This window comes from Passer domesticus, chromosome 1 (assembly GCF_036417665.1).
Source record: "Passer domesticus isolate bPasDom1 chromosome 1, bPasDom1.hap1, whole genome shotgun sequence".
Taxonomy (NCBI): domain Eukaryota; kingdom Metazoa; phylum Chordata; class Aves; order Passeriformes; family Passeridae; genus Passer; species Passer domesticus.
Genome location: NC_087474.1, coordinates 126314813 through 126332009, shown reverse-complemented (window position 1 = coordinate 126332009; position 17197 = coordinate 126314813). Strand labels below are relative to the sequence as shown.

The following is a 17197-nucleotide window of genomic DNA, read 5'->3' as shown; positions in this document are numbered from 1 at the left end:
AAATTTTATTAACATGTGATTCTCATACACAGAGGTCATTTATATCCTTAGCAGTGTGAAAACACAATGCATGCTGTACTGCTTTTGTTGATCTCATTTTCTGGTGACATACAGAAAATCCAAAGCTTAGTAATGTCCAAAAGAAAAAACAGCAAGTTCTTTATTAACTTTAGATCTTGCTTGCCCATATGGATGAGGGCACACCTTGGTGAAATCCTGGACCTTAAATCACTGTGAGTTTTGGTTCAATGGTCACTTAACATACCATGCCTGTAGCTTATGTTCAATGTTATAAATCAGCATTCAGTGTCAGTCTCAAAATTCCATGGAAAAGGATGAGTGTTAGAACTCATACACTAACACAGAATTGTTGATGAGGGTTGAAACCTACCAGCAAATACATTGTGACTGAAAAATGCCAGCAGCTCAATGGGACTAGAAATGGCCTCAGCAAACAAGTTGGATCTTACCAGTCTGGGTCCCTGTTAACTAAGCTCCAGTGTTTCAGTCTTGGTGATTTTTTTTCCTGGGAAAGAAAATCTCTATTCAGCTCAGTGTTAATATGGCCAGAAGAAATTGGACTGAGATCTCAAATTAATTGTCAAAAATTTTACAGATGGTTTACCACACCTCCTGTGGTTTTTCAGTTGCAGAAAACTTTTACTGTAACATTTCTGCTGTGATTTTTATTTTTCATGTAAGGGTAATTTAGCTATAAGAAGGGAAAATTCTTTTTAAAGAACTGATAACCCTCAGAATGAAATTAAACATATAACTGTGTCACACAGAAAGCTTCATCAGGGTTTGAAAAATTTCCTGTGGGTTTCCATTTAGTGGCTTTAAACTGTGTTTTATTTAGACTCAGACCTACTTTCTCTCATTGACTTCAGTACAGTCAGGTCAGACTGGGGGGTCAGTCCCTCACAGTGACAGGACTTTTCTCCATCTGTTACAAGGACCAGCCTGTGCTGAATTCACCAGTTTCCCAACCACTTTCTTAGCCAGAAGGAAGCTTCACCTTTGTACTATGGGGACACTTATTTCTTCTACCTCTGCTGTTAATGGCTGAATGGATATGCAAGAGAAAGAAAGGGTGAAGGAGAATGCAAATAGCATCCTAGGGTGAGCATTTTTTACCAGTAAGAGCTCCTTGAATCTCTTGTCCAGTGCACGTGGGCAAGGAAAAGAAAGATAATTAATTTTATGGGAGCTGCAAAAAACAGCAAGAGAAATTAATAGTCAACTTTTTTTTTTTTTTTTTCCTCAAATAGGCTTGTCAAAGTGTCCCAAGCAATAAATGGGACCTCTTAGCAAAACAAAAAAAAGCACAGCCTGGTGGGCTTAACCTCCAGTTCCACAATTGAGTGAACTGGTTTCTCAGAGGTGGCTGCAAATGGCTTCCAGTGATGGCAGTCTGGCTGGGCAGAACTGGAGAGAAAAGGGCTGCTGCTTGCCTTCCCTTCCTTGGCAGTGGTGCCCCATAAGGGTTAAGGAACTGCCCACGAGCTCCCAGCCCCTGAGAGCGCCCTGCTCGCCTCTCAGCCCCCAGCTGAGCCTCCAACAAGCTGCCAAGGTGAGAGTTCACTGACAGAGGTGGGTGAGGTTAAAGATAATAGGAATCTAAACATCCACAGGGAGTTCAGCTCATGTACAAAGTCATAATTACACAAGCCATTACCATGGTTCAGGTGAAAAGAAATTGCTGCGTACAAGGCTAGAAAACATTGCAAAGACAGGCTTAAGAATCAAGGATGGAAAATATCAGACTTTCTCCACTGGATGCACATGGCTTTAGGTAGGCTATAAAATGAGGATTGTTTGGTAATTCAAATAGAAACCTGTTAAATGGATAACCTTGTTGCAACAAACTGTAATTTTTTTAGCAGGTCTGTTCTTTCAACAAGTATTGATTCAAGCAGCCTCAGCTATTTTTATCAAATGCATTTTAGAGGCACAGGAAATGCCACTGAGGATTTAAACCCCCAGTAAGCTACACAGAGGCAGTGTTTGTAATACACTGCTTGCTGCTTTCATAAGCTGGACAAACCTCATACATTATGGGCCAAATTATGCCCTTGGATGAGTATGCCTGATTCCCACTGCTGTCAATGTGTCTGTCATAGAAATCTGTGGGAGACCAGCTTGTGCATCCAAAGAGGAATCTGGCCTAAAACCTATTGTGCTCATATTCCTTGTTACTTAGACATTTCTCGTGTCTGCTTGACTTACTCTGTTTTTAATTGAGGTTAAATGACTGCATTTAAAGATAAACTTACAAAAACGAAAAAAGATATAAAAGACCTCGAGTTCTAAAGTGTTTTGATTTATGTGTGACTAGAATTAATGGATATTCTTTATCCAAGGTTTCCTTGAAAATTACTATATAAATGGGTTTACAGAAATCTAGTGTTTCTGCAGCCTTTTGAGTTTTTGACAGGCCTGGCTGATCTCCCCAACATGTGATCATTTCCCCACAACTTTTATTCTGCCATTTTATTAAAACCTCAGCTTCCCATTAGTTGCTGCCCTCCTGAAAGAAAGCCTGAAAAGAGACATTCAGTAAACATTCTTCTGCCTCTGTAACTCAGGAACATGCCTCCTCTTCACTCAGGTAAAAATAATTACTTCTCTTCTATTAAAGAGAAGTAATTTGCAAATATAAAATACCAGGAAAGCCAGTTTAGTGCTGTAGCCCCCATGAAAATCAAATTGAACATATCTTGTGCATTCCTGATGGGTGCTATTGGGGGGAATGTGGACCTGAGGCTGCAGGGGTGACAAAAGAAGGGTGACAAAGGGCCAGCTTGTCTGAGAAGTATTCCCACTGGCCCCTCTGCTTGTCTCCTGGTGCCCTGGTCACCTCTGAGCTAGATACCAGGTTCAAGATTTACTCCTCTCTGCACGGCTGCTTTGAATTCATTTTGTTCCTAGGCAGCTAGTTGCAGTGGGAAATTTATACATGCATTCAGCATTGTCATAGTCATATCTTGCCTGAGGGCATATTGATCCTTGTTACCATATTGACTTGATGCCTCTACATCTGCCAGCAATAGGTCTACACTTTTTTTTTTAATATGAAGATTGCACATTTTCCTTCCCCTGCCCCAAATCTCCTTCCACACAGTCTCCTTTTATTAAGGTAAAACAGTTGTGGGTTGTTTTTTTTTCAGTGCAGCTTTTCAAATGTGTCTGTGTTTGTTCAGGTAAAGGTTTAGCAAATGTAGTTTAGCCAACAGCTAAACCCCCTGCAGCTGCTCACTCACTCCCCACACGGTGGGATGGGGACAGAATCAGAAGATTTAAAGTGAGAAAACTTGTGGGTTGAAATAAACACAGTTTAATAGGTAGAGCAAGAGCTGCATGCACACAAGCAAAGCAAAACAAGGCATTCATTCACCTCTTCCCATGGGCCCGGAGGTGTTCAACCATCCCCAGGAAAGCAGGGCTTCATCACACATAATGGTGACTTGGGAAGACAAACACTATCAATCTGAATGTCCCCCATTTCCTTCTTCTTCCCCCATGTCAACAGGCTGAGTGTGACACCATATGTTATGGAATATCCCTGTGGTCAGCTGGGGACAGCTGCCCTGGCTGTGTCCCTTCCCAGCTCCCTGTGCACCCCCAGCCCCCTGGCTGGTGGGTGGGGTGAGAGGCTGGAAAGGCCTTGACCCTGTGTGAGCACTGATCAATAATAACAGAAACAGCCCTGGACTATCAGCACAGTTTGAGCACAAATGAAAACGTAGCCCCATACCAGCTACCTCAAAGAAAATTAACTCTTGCTGTCCAAAACTAGCACAGCAGTGATGACTTTAATGAACAGAAGAAATAAAAGCAAATAGTTAGAAATTAATTTGCAACAGAATTTCCTTCCCAAATTATAAATACGCAGAAACCATTCCATGTATTTTCTTTCCAGAGTGAAAGAAACACAGCAAAGGGGAAATTATCTGTTCATTTATAATTAACTAAAGACTGGAGGAGCAGTGGCAAGATGGTCCTTACAACTGGCTGGAGCAGCAGATTTGCCACCAGAAGCTATTTCTTCTTTTCACTCATGTTCTCCATACAGTTTCAACTATAAAGGTCACTAACCAAAAGCAGCTGTTAAAGTGGATCCAAAGTAGTTTTTGTTTAACTTTTAGCATTTACTTAACTGATTACTAGTTACAAATCTGACACACAGCAGACATAACAGTGCTCTCAAGGAGATTAAAGGATTAGTCACTCAGTAACTTAATCAGATTAATAGAGATTTTGAACACAATATATAATTCTGTCCACAGAGGGGATACATGATAGCCACATGCTAGCCTAATTTGGGAAGGGATACTAGGGATGGACAGACCCAGACAAAAGAGTGTAAAAATAATTGCTAGTTATCACAGGGATTTTTCTATGTACTGAACTTGTAATACCACATAGAGAGCTTATATTTTCCAGTGGAATTACAAAGTCACAAAATACAGCATTATCATCAGATAGCAGCCTACACAATACTGCAAGAAAGAATAACATAATGCCCTGATATAAGCTTGAGATATTGGTATACAGTAAACATAGGCATGTGTTTCTACTTACGTACTTTTATATTTGAAACCTTGTTTTTTAATTGTGGGGAGTTCTTTTTTTTTTTTTTTTTCCTGTCTTTTGATGCCATAGCATCCAGGAACTAAAACACAAAGTCTGGGGAACAACTCTGTAAAATATTAAAAGCTTTCTGGCAAAACTGGAAATTTGATACAGTAAATTAATTGAAAGTAGGAAGAATAAAAAGGATTTGCTGTCATCTGTGAGAGCTGCCAATGCCTGTATTTAAACATGGCTTCACCTGTGGAGAAAGCTACTATTTTTTGCAAAAACACGCATTTGTCTTCTACATGGTTTGAATAAAGGGAAAAGTAGGGTGGAATCTCTGCATATTGAAACTGAGGTTTTCCTGCTGTAGAAGTTGCTTGACAACTGTAGTATTTCCATGACCAATTTATAGACGGAAATAATGGAAAGCATTTATATGATCCCTGTTTTTACATATACAGAGAAAAAGCAAAAAATAATCAGTGTAAGTGATACTATCTTCATCTATCACCCTCTGCTTTTTAAGCCATTATTTTTAATTTTCCTCATTTTTTTCCCATTTCTGGGATAGTGACCGTAACAAGTTCCTGAAGCATTTCGGAAGGTGTCAGTCTCGTGTCTGAATCTTATTTTCCTGACATGCAGTCTTCAGACAAGAAGCACTTTTAAGAAAGAAACAAACAAATTAATCTCCATGTGCTTCAGGAAAGACACTGTAGCTGGAAGCAGGCCAGGTTTTCACTCTGAAGGATGCTCTGCGCTTGGCAAAGCCCAGAAATGTGTGTCTGCAATGGCTCTTCTGCTAAGATTTTGAAATTTAATAATTACCATCCCTTAAAGGAGGAACTGCAGCTTAGTGGGAGCATAGCATCTAGCAAGGAAAAACCCCACCGCGTTAGCAGCAATGAAGAGTTTGTTACGCAGGAGCTGCACAAACAGAACGGAGCTCTCGGAGAGGAGCGCTCAGACTGCGCCATGTGGCAGCCCCGAGCCGAGGTCACGGCGCGGGGCTTGCGGCGAGCCGGCCCAGGTGAGGCCCTGTGCTGCTCCCCTGTCCCTGGGCGAGGTGGGAGCGGAGGGCAGCTCCTTGCCGAGGGGATCCGGCAAATCTGTTTGCGGCGCTCCCCTGACGGGCTCAGCGCCCGCCATCGCCGCTGTGGGGGCCGCAGTGCCCGCCAGGCCCCAGCCCCGGCCCAGCTCCTGCTCCCCGCAGCCCGCTCCTTGCTCCGTGCCCGGCCCAGCTCCTGCTCCCCGCAGCCCGCTCCTTCCTCCGTGCCCGGCCCAGCTCCTGCTCCCTGCCCGCTCCTTGCTCCGTGCCCGGCCCTGACAGCCGCATTTCAGCCACGCAGCCCCAGCCCCGTCACTGCTCTCCGACAGGAGAAACACAGACACAAACACAAAGCTGCCTTTGGAAAAACAGCAATCGCCTGCTCAGGCTTTGCTTTAAAGAGAGAGAACGCGCTGAATTAGAAATGTGCCAAGAACAACCAGGATGGCATTGCTTTATTTTCACAAAGAAGTCTCTCCTAATTGCACATTAACTGTCTTTTCGCGAACAAACTTGTTTCCACCTAACGCTGACAGTCGCAGGAGCCCGAGCGTGTGTGTGTGCCGGGGGAAGGGGCGGGGGAGCTGCTTTGTGGCACTGTCTGCGCGTCTCGTGCCCGCGCTGATGGAATTATTGTTTATTTTTTTAATTTTCAGAGGTAGGCTGATGACAGCTGAAGAAGACTGTATTTGCTGAAGAGCAGCATGATGGTAGAGAGGAGCGGAGCTCCTGAGGGAGATCTAATGGTGCCTCTCCTTCCTGCACAGAGATAAAGACTTATAATAAGCGTGTATGTTCACCATCTGGCTCTGTGCATGTGGTCCTTATGGAGGCGAAAGCAGCACAATCTGTAAATGATCAGGAGCCATCGCACTCTCTCCAGAGAATCCACGATGCAATCAAGGTGACAGATGGCATGGCCGCTGCTGTGGCCTCATGGAGAAGATCAAAATCACCTTCAATAAACTCTGACTGAAATGGGCATGAGCACCTCAAAAAAGTCAGTTTGTCAGTCAAACTGCGACAGCAAGCTGCATTGGGGAAACATAGCAGCCAGCTCTCTGTTTTCAATCGTTTCCGTCTGACTGAGCCTGAACTATGATCTTTCTCAAATTGTCCTTTCTGTTTAGCTGAAGCAGGCCAGCAAATTGCCAGATTCATAGCTTTATTGAAGGAAATTGAAAACATGATGTCCTCAATTCAAGGGACAAACAGCTGGCAGGTGCTTGGACACCCAAGCACATAAAATGGACCCCTGGTCTTTTGGACAAGTTTGTCCAACTTTTGTCAGAGTAAATATAGATATATGATAAAATAGATATAATAAAATCCCAATTTAGGCAGGGTTTATCAGGCATTAGCTGACAGCAATTATATGGCTGCAAATGGACCTTGTGTTGTGTATTAAATGCTGGGTTTTCCCATTTATGCTAAAAATTCCACTGCTAACTACAGTGATTCTTGTTTCCCTGGTTTTGGATGAATATCTCCGTATAACTCTTTTGCCATGACTGCTTATCAAATACAGTCATTCAGGGCCCAATCCTGCAAGGTTCCCAACATGCCTGACAAGGTGGCTCAGTACCTTACAGGATCAGCCTGTCCGGGTCAGACTCTTCACAAGCCTTTGTCCCTCTCTGGCCACCACCCACACCACTAGCAGCCCCAAATGCCCTATTTCCACCCTTGGACAGGCAGGGCAGTATCCACCCATCAGGTGTTTTCTGTCATTTGTCCTACTGCATGAGTAGCCAAGGGTGAACTTCCCTGGAAGTGGTGGTGAAGAAACATAGCCATTCCTTTATTTTTCCTAATTATTTCTGCTTTTTATACTTATTTTTATGGTGTCCTTGGCTTGATAAGCTCCCATTTTTTTTTTTTAAGAGAAGGTAAAATAACGTGTTTGTTGCTGTTTTCAAGCTTGCACATGGGGGGCTTCCAGGCTGAAGCTTTTTTGCAGGACTGAAGCAAGAAGGACACGCTGAGAGGAGACAGAGGACGGGCAGCCTTCCTCCTGCCCGCGGGATCCTGCCCCAAGATCTTCCCAGCCTGCTTTGGTAGGAGGATGGATCGACGTCTGCGTCCCCGCTCCGTGTGGCAGATGGTCACTGTCTTTCTCTGTTTGCTTGCTTGCATGTTTGGTTTTCTACCACCACATTTTAAAACGTCCCCATAGCCCTTAGCCTTTCCAGCCACTCGTTTTTGTCTTCATTACTAGTGAAATATTCTAGAAAGTCTTTTGGCCTGTTTCAAAGTCTTTCAACAGCAGTGAGTCTTTTCAACAACTTCACTGTGTTTGAGTAAGTCCTTGGCACACATTTCTCTGTAAAACAGAGCGTTATCAAAAGCAATTAAAAAAAAAAAAACAACTTGTTTTTTTGATTCAGTGTGGAGCATGGAGTTTTGAACTTCAGGTTTCTGTTCCATCTGACTAATTTTGCACATACAGCTGACCATCCTGTCTTGCACATTTTATGCTTGTAAAACAAATAAATAGGTTGTCTTTGTACCTCTGTTCCTCTCTACCAATATGACTTTGCATGCATGGGAGAAGACCTGTGCTCCCTCTCACCAGTACACAGGTGCCAAGAGACTGTGACAGAAATGGCCCAGTGTAATTCCATTGTTTTGACCAGGCAAAATGGTATTTTGTTGCTCCAGTGCCCTGGAAGTTGGTTAAAGAGGTAGTGGCAAAACCTTGATCTGACCAAGAGGTGCTGTTAGGAGAATGAGGAAGGAGTTTTAGAGATAACTCCTGAGGATTTCTGCTCTCTCTGTTGAGAAGTTTGATTTGGGATTACAAGGTGTCACTCTGCTTTTTTCTGCTATGTGGTAATACAGATTACAACAGGACAGGTATATTAACAACCTCTCCCAGAACTGGAGAACTGCACAGACATTTCCTATGGTACAGTTCCCAAAACAGAGCAATATAACAGAGTAAAACAAGAAATATTATATTGTAAGCCTGAGGTTCCTGTGTAGACCTTGCCAAAATATCTGAATGCCTGACATCTTTATTATGGCAACAAACCATAGACATTTAGGTATTTGGACACTAAGATTTTGGAACTCAAGTATAATGAAAAACTAATGCACTTGCACCAAGAAAAATCTAACTGGGACCTTTTTAAATTGTAGCTTAACCCTGGTAGCTTTCTGTCTTGGGCTGCCTCCTCTCTCTGTTTTATTTTCTGTTTGTTTCTCATGCTGATTACAGAGACAAGCAGATAAACCTGCTTTGCTCCTGTGGAAAAGAGGGCAAAGACCAGATCAGATGGTTTAGGTGACAAGCCCCAGTCCACAGCTACACTGTGGAGACCCCTTGTTACAGAGTTTGTTTTCCCCTACCATGATCTCCAGCCGGTCTCTACAAGGACTTTTACCTCCTGTTGGAGAGGAGGCTTGAATTGCTCCCTCCATGGGAAGATGAATGTGAAATCACCTTCAGAGACTGTTTGAGTATAACAAATGGTTTTTTTCTTTTTTAGTGGGTGAGAATGCACGACACATAATGCACGGTACATTTCAATACACGTGTGCATTAGATCAATGGGAAAAAAAGCCTGGCCCAATTGAAATTTGCCACTGCATGGCTGAGAAATTTGGAGGTCTTTCCCCAACAGAGGGAAGTTTCACTTAATGCATAGAAATTTGATGTCATATATTATGAGGAGGAAAAAACGATAGGTTTCTAGATAATTGAATGAAGTGAAGGGAAATTTAGGGCCAGAAATGCTTTTGTCCTTGAATGTTCTTTCATCTTATTCCAAATAGGGACTCTGTGTCATGGACCTGTGAATACAAAGGCTGCTTTTAAATCTCTGCTTCTTGCATGACTGACACTTAGAATTCAGTACCATCTTTCAAGGCATCCTTTGTGCACGTTTATTTCAAAATAATGTATTGGACCTGTAAAACTTTATTAGAATATTTTTGCTACAATTACACCTCCATATTCTATGAGTAACATTTAAGTTGATTGTTCCTTGTTTTAACATGACCTTATACCACAACAGCATAAATACAGTGAAAGTCACTATCTGAAATGAAACAGCTTTCATACTGGGTATTTTGTTACGTATTGATGGAGGGGATAGCTGTGAAAGGAAAGTGTTTTGTTTTCTGGAAGTAAAATACAGAATTTGGAGCCTAGCAATGTTGCCTGGGGAACATTTAATAATATTGCCATGCCTGCCACATACCAGGGAAATGAACCTCCCAATGATGCTTAGAAACCTGGGATCACTTCTTACCCTCCCTTTGTTTGCTGGCTTTATCTCTTTGACCCTCATTCTAGTTAGAAAACCATATTGCTTCAGTCTTTTTTACAAATCATTTAAAATGGAATGAAATCAGGAGAAGGGGAATATCAGCATAGAACAACCCACTCTCAGGAGTGGAGTCTCTTCCATTGCCAGTTCAGGGCAATTTCCATTCCATTTCCCTGGACAGCTTTATGGGGAAATAGGATGTTCTACTTCCATAGTTATCATTGCAGCAAAGGCAATGAAACACCCCCTTAAGAGGAGGTCAACAGAGTCCAGTATAAAGAGCAGGAGGTTTCAATGGAGAAGAGAGGATGAGAAAATTGAAATAAAGGATTGCTTTTGAACAACAATGCCTGTGCTTCGTAGATATGACTGTCTTTCATCTAATGAAGGTACCTCATAGGAGGGAAAAATTAAGTCATAAACACAGCAGATATCTTTTGCATGTGAAATAACACTAATTTCTTGCATTCCTATGAACAACTATGGGCAGGAAAGGGGAATGTTTATCATAATGTTCTACTGTCAATTTTTCTTTTAAAATTTATGGGACGTTCAACATAGTCTGGGTGGTGGATACACCGGGATCAGCAGTTTAAACTGAAATATAGATGAAATCAAACTAGTATGGAGTGTCCATTTGGAAGTGTTTGAGTATGTTTATTAAGAATGCAAAAGTTGATATGGGCAAAAAGGGGATGCTTTGCAAGCAATTTTTTTCTTTCAGGCATGTGGACACAGAATTAACATTACAAAAAGTAGACAGATACATTTGTGGATGGTATTAAATAGCTGCAAAAACCATACTCCAGTCTAAAAAGGTCCATTTACACAGTGGTTGCTGATTTCTAATTGTTATTTAAGCAGAAAATGCTGTACTTTCTCCTGTGATGGGAGCAAATTAGTGAACTGAAATGGTCTAGCTAAAATCAGAAACCAGGAGCTGAAAATATTCAGAATGATCATAGTATATTTTATGTTATGAATGTGCCACAGAGCCCTCGGTACTTGCAATTCTGTTTTAACAGCAGCTGCTACGTCTGGGTGCTGTGTAGGGTCTGCTCCTACATACCTGCAGCTCCACCAGAGCCACAGAATGGAAGCCTGATAAGAGGACATGCATTGCTTTGTATGATAAAAGGTACTTTCTTTGTCTGGCAAACCACTCCTTTTGTATGCACATCAACCAGATGGCCATTTCAGTTTGTCTCCGGCTGTGAATCAGACAATATGGCAGAATTAAGGGAAAAGCAAAACCTTCCCCTCTGCTCCTCCTCTCTGTATATAAAATTAGAAATCAACAACCTTCAGGGAGATTTTATTTTAATGCTTCAGTCCTTCAGTAATTTAATGACTTTTGGCTTTCTGAGTCACCATGCATCACTCTCATTAAGGTGTGACCAGATAAATGCCTGAGGACCATGAGATAAGGAAAAGGGTTCAAAAATTAAGTAACAAAAGAGGTGTGAGAAGCAGTGGTTATTAAAAAAAAAAAAAAAAAAAAAAAAAAAAAAAAAAAAAAAAAGTGGATGTATAATTTTGGTGATTGATATTAACTACATTTTGCTTGGTGAGATTTTTTGATGGTGTTTCATGGACAGTGACTGCAGTTATCTTCTGTGTCGTATCCAGAAGTCTGGGTTCTTGTTGCAGGATTAAACACTGGAAGTTTTTTGCTGATGCTCTACACTGTGCTGGTGTTCTGTCCTGCACTGGAGATCCTTCTACAAATTTTGGACAGCCGCATCACTACCTTGCAGAAGCTGCAGAGACTTTGGAAAAGCACTGTTTTTCAGGATCAGGAGGTATAAGGCAGCTCTCACACTGCTAACACTGCCCACACAGGTGGGGAATGTCACATGCTATAAATGCAGTGGTTTCAGCTGAAGGGGGAGAAACAACCTAAGGAAAGAGGGCCAACAGAATTCTCAGTAAAACTAATTCTCAAAAAAAGACTGAAATCTGCAACAGGAGCCCCAAAAACTTTGTTGTTCAACTTCTAACAGGAAGGCCTTCCAAAAAGGCCTTATGAGGTTTACAGACTTGCTGTACACAACTCGTAGCTATTAACATAATTTAAAGCCTCCTGACACTTCATTTTACTTATTTGCACAAATGTGGGGGATCAAATTTGGCAATAACTAAAAACAGTCCAAAAGCCACTATGCCAGAAAAAAAAACATTCTAGTCCCCGGTAGGAGATGGTAGCTCTATATTAAATCCTATAATTTAACTGGGCTCAATTTTGCAATTTTTCAGAAATATTCAAGAACATACATGCTGATTTTGGCACATCTTACAACACAAAATTATCTCCTAGTACCAGGAACTTTTGTTGCAATACTGTGATAGCCATGTGCAGTTGTGAAAAAATACATTCCTCATTGAAGCTTCTACCCATATTTTAGCAACTGCTAAAATTAAATCCATGGGTTGAGCCTTCAGTTTGCCTGCTACAAGTCTACCTATGAGTAACCAAGAAATACAAATGCATTGCTCTAATGTGCAAGTGGCATAACATTCTCTTGGCTCACAGCACATCTCCAAGAATGACCATGAAATCTCGTGTAAAATTAGATCCCATGAAATAAAGAAACAGGGCACCCTGAGGATTCTCTCTATAGCTGGCAAAAATTCCTATTGACTTCTATTAAAACTATTTCAAATCCTGTTCTAAACCTTTAGGTAGCAAACACTGAAACCACGCTCAAGGGACATTTAACTGTGAGGACGGTGGAGAAGAACACTTTTATGTGCATCCCTCTTGGCCAGTTTGAATTTATGTCAACAGGGAGAAAAAGTGTATTTCATGATTTCCTTCATGTTATTTATACCTGGTTCAAGTTTAACTTTTATAAAGACCACACAGTATTCCATTTCCATGTACAAATTTTGCAAGAAATCATCAGAGGAAAACAGCAATAAAAAAGATTTGAGAACATATAATAGCGTACCACTCTACACAGGAATATATTATAAACAACTCAGTTTCAAGAGAATTTGAGATGTTTCACACAGTTCATCATTTATCCTAAAGCTCTGGAAATCAGATTTCCCTCAGGTATCTGCTATTGTAATGAAGGTAAACATAACAACAGACAAAAAAATTGAGACATTCTGGAGTTTTGAAATGATTCTATGAATTCTTATGCATTAACTTTTATTGAGGAAATATTGTGAGAGCTAAGAGACATTACAAATATTTAGTGAGAAATAGCTTTATCCTCAAAAGTTGAAGTGTCAACTTGTTATGCAAAGGATAGGTAAGACTGAAGGAGAAATTGATAATTGTAGTTTTAGATTAATGAAAGTTTGGTTTCATCCAGACTTATGTGAAACAACTGCTGAAACTGGGTCTGAACTCTGAAAAATGAGATGTGTACTACCAAAAAAATTCAAACATCTGTTTTTGAAATCTCATGGGTTATAAAATTGTGACTAAAATATTCCACATTGTATGCTATTGAGGCAAAATTACTGGGAAAAAAGGTTGCATGAGAGTTAGCTAAGTACTTAACTATAAAATAACTAGGTTTAGTTTAATGAATTGATGATAGCAGTTATCTTGGAGTAAGATAGAAAATATTGTGTGATGTACAATATGGAATAAACTCCCCAAGACAAGTTCCTTTTTTATCCATGACATTTTTACCTAAATGTAGATGAAAAAAAAAAAAAGAAAAAGAAAAAGAAAAAAAAAGAGTGGTATTCTGAAAATCTTTTGACCAGATTGCTTTTTGCTTTTTCTGTTCAAGAAGTAGTAGAATTAAAATGCTATCTGGTCATTGGTGCTGTGTTTTACTGGGAGAAAGAATACATTGACCAGCATAATATCTGCATTTTGATAGTCCTGCCATTTAAAGTTTGATGTACTAAGTCTCAAATGTAAGCACAAGAATCTACATACCCATCTCAATTATTACAATAAAAAGGAAGAAAAGTGTTGGTTTGCTTGATAATCATAAAAATCAAATTTAATGGGTATTTTTAGGAAGGGAGCTGTAAATTTCAGGACAGTTCTCTTATCAGGTCACCTGTAATCTTACTCTGAATTCACTTCAAACCTATGGAAGAAAATCCCAAAAGTCAACAAAAAAGGTAATTTTTCTTCTTTGAACTGGCATGTAATTTTTACAATAAATAAAATGTATACCCCTATATAAACAGATTGCTCAAAATTAATGTCTTCCTACCTTTATCGAGTTATCTTCTCACTGTTTTAAATAATCAGAAGTCATAACTTATGGTATATGAAGACTTGAGTGTTTTATATGTTAGTTTCACTCCTGAGCATGGCTTCCAAAGATGTGTGCATAGCCTGCAGCATGCATGCATATATATATATATATATACACACACAGAGATATATATGTGCATGTGTGTGTGTGCTCTCACTAATAACTAGTGAGCCTCTGGAGACAAAGCCACCTCTTGTGCAGTTCTTAAGTACATGAATAACCTTAGCCACATGACTCATTCTGTTGAGTGGGATACCTCATGCATTTAAAGTTTCCTCCATGCTAAAGTGATTTGATGGATCAGGGCCAAAGCAAGTAGAGTCTATGGCAATGTGGGACTAATGATGGTCTTATTGTAAGAATCATTATCCTTGGTTTTGCATAAATTTTAACAATGCAGAGTTTGCGATTCATGGGAATTCTTTAAAGTTAATTTTAATTTGTTTTATTTCTTTCCATTGTGCATGGCCCATTTTTATGCCTGTGTTTCCAAGGAAACAGTTGTAAAATGGAATTTGATATGATGTGTTATCAGGTTCCTTGTCAGCAAGTTCTAAGTGATAGTTATGAACTTGACAAATTAAGTTTAAAAAAAATTATGATTTGAATATTAAGATAGAGCTGCACGTACAATGTTTGTTGTCATCTGAATTATGTACTAATGCTTTAATTTGTTGGGGGACAAAAATTGTTCTGATCACTGCAAGGAGGTCATAGTATTGACAACATATATACAATGTCTACAGTGCTGAAATCAGTGTTTGAGACTGCTGCTGTCTTGATTCCATTAATATAATCTCAAGAGCAAGTACCTTGAGTTAAACCAGACTGACTCCATTTAAGAAGTCCTTTATCTATGCTGACATCTAAAAAAAAGGAAAGTGAAATCCAGTCGGGACTCATGTCTTATGTACCAAAATCCAAGCAGGGGCTGTATATACAATGAGTCTAAGTGGATGCTGTACTTTGGATGGTATTTACAATCTGTTAATTGCTGTGCAAGCACAAACACAAATGTTTATTCAAAAACATTTGTGCAAATGTATGTGTTTTATGGAGCAACAAACAAACTGGAGTTCTGCTCCTCAGCTTCTTTGTTATTCTTACTGCAATGATAAGGGTCCCTTGAGTAAAAGCACTTGGAAAACAAAGATTTATAAAAAAACATGTAGATCCAAGTTTGTGATATTTTTCACAGTTGTTGACCTCAGGAAAAAGATGAACAAGAATCTCCAAACTCATACTAAGGACTCCATTTTTTGATGAAACTTGAAAGTCAAAATATTTCAGGAATACTTCATCAGTTTATTGAGAATAGCTTATTTTTAAAGCAATCTCTATGGGCCAGTTACCTTGACTGAAGCCTAAGAAACTAGGCAACACCCTGGAAAAATAGAAAGCCCTTTGCAAGTGGTATGAAATCCATGGGATTTAGGGAAGGAAAATAGGGATTTGTCACTGGAGTGTATTCCAGCAGTCCTCCCTTTCCGAATAGGAAAGTTATTTGGCTTAGTTTTAATTCAATCAGTATTTGTCTCTCAGGTACTTAACAGAACTCATGTGAGGGCTTGCAGAACTCTTAAATCACATTTTTATTGTGTTTTGTCCCAGCATCCATGTGAGGCATGGTGGTGTTTGTACTTTGACCTCTGCCATGGCCTGTCTTGAGGTCGTGGCTCCCTGTTGGCAACATGTGGGACAACACCAAAGCCCAGCTGTGCTCCCACTGCCAGCTGCACTCACTTTCCCATGAAACTTAGGGTGCTGGAGACAGCAATATGAGCATCTCTCCAGCGTCAGGATGTAGAATGGACATTCTTTTGAACCCACAAGATCAGAGGCATTCCTTCTTCTCTACATTTAGAGGTCAAATGCAAAAGCATAACAGGTTTAGGGAAAGGGATGGGGGGCAATACCTTAATTAAAGACTTAGGAACAGGATTGTGCAGGAAACTTTAGGCTAAGCTAGGACTCAAAATTGGTTTTCCTCAAAGGTAGACTACTGTCTGAGCTGACCTTTCTGCCTTGATTTACAAGTGATGTGTAAATGCAAGTAAACAAAAAAAAAATATGAATGTTTATTTTTGAAATGCACAGATCTTCATAGCAAGGGGAATTCTGTGTTATTTATAGTTCTTGTTTTGTAAATTTAGGGGGCAATAGCACCAAATCATGCCTTTTTTATACATGAAAAAGTTATTTCCTACTCCTGACTCAGTATCCTTGTCTCAAACTTTTATAAATTGTGAGCCTAAGGAGGTAAAACTTAATACCAGAAAAGAAAACAATTACTTTCCTGTAGACTCATGTGTTTGAAGCTACCATAAATGTGGTATTTTTAAGATTCTTGAAGAGAGATTTCTGACCAGAGGTAAGTGAGGTGCCAGAGGTGAGTTAACTTCAATCTTGGTTCTGCATGGAGAAATCACCACTCCTTGCACAGTTGCGTGTGGGTGCACACATGTGCGTACACGCACACACACACACACACACATATATTGTGCATTTTTTCTGTTTCATATTTTAAGCCTAAAACCAGTTGATGATTTGCATTAAAAATTTGAAGTAAGTTCATTTAAAATGACAGTATCTGGATTTGGTAAGGGAAGGGTGAAGTGTACACTCTCAGTCAGAGAAGAAAGCCTTTTCATTAAAAATAACTGTAGTTGTATTTGTCTCAGCCTTTTCCCTTTAGTAACAGTTTAAAAGAAAGAAAAGGAAAACAATTCCTCTTGAAGACAATTGAACCTGACACAAAAGACTGTAAAAGCTTGAAAGATGGTCTGATGTGGAAATACATATTTCAACAAATTGTAAATTGTGCATTATATACTCAATGAGTAATTGTGGTCTATTTACCAAATATGAATATAGACAATTGTTAGTGTGCTATCATGTCAGTCCATGCGACAGAGGCATTATATTGTTGATACAAAAATGCACATTGAAGAAACAGAACCAAAGAAAGAAATACTTGCTGCTGTTCAAGCATTAATAAGAGCTGTTTTAATGTTGTTAGAGAATGGAAGAAGTCATGTTATGAGACGACTGAAACTTTT

The 17197-nt window shown here is 39.9% G+C and overlaps 1 long non-coding RNA gene across 1 annotated transcript; it reads left to right on the top strand.

The window, feature by feature from the left end:
• Positions 1-5233: 5233 nt before the first annotated feature.
• On the top strand, positions 5234-7003 carry LOC135279969 (uncharacterized). The gene is made up of 2 exons (XR_010347106.1): positions 5234-5611; positions 6286-7003. It is a non-coding gene; the product is annotated as an uncharacterized LOC135279969 (long non-coding RNA).
• Positions 7004-17197: the final 10194 nt, after the last annotated feature.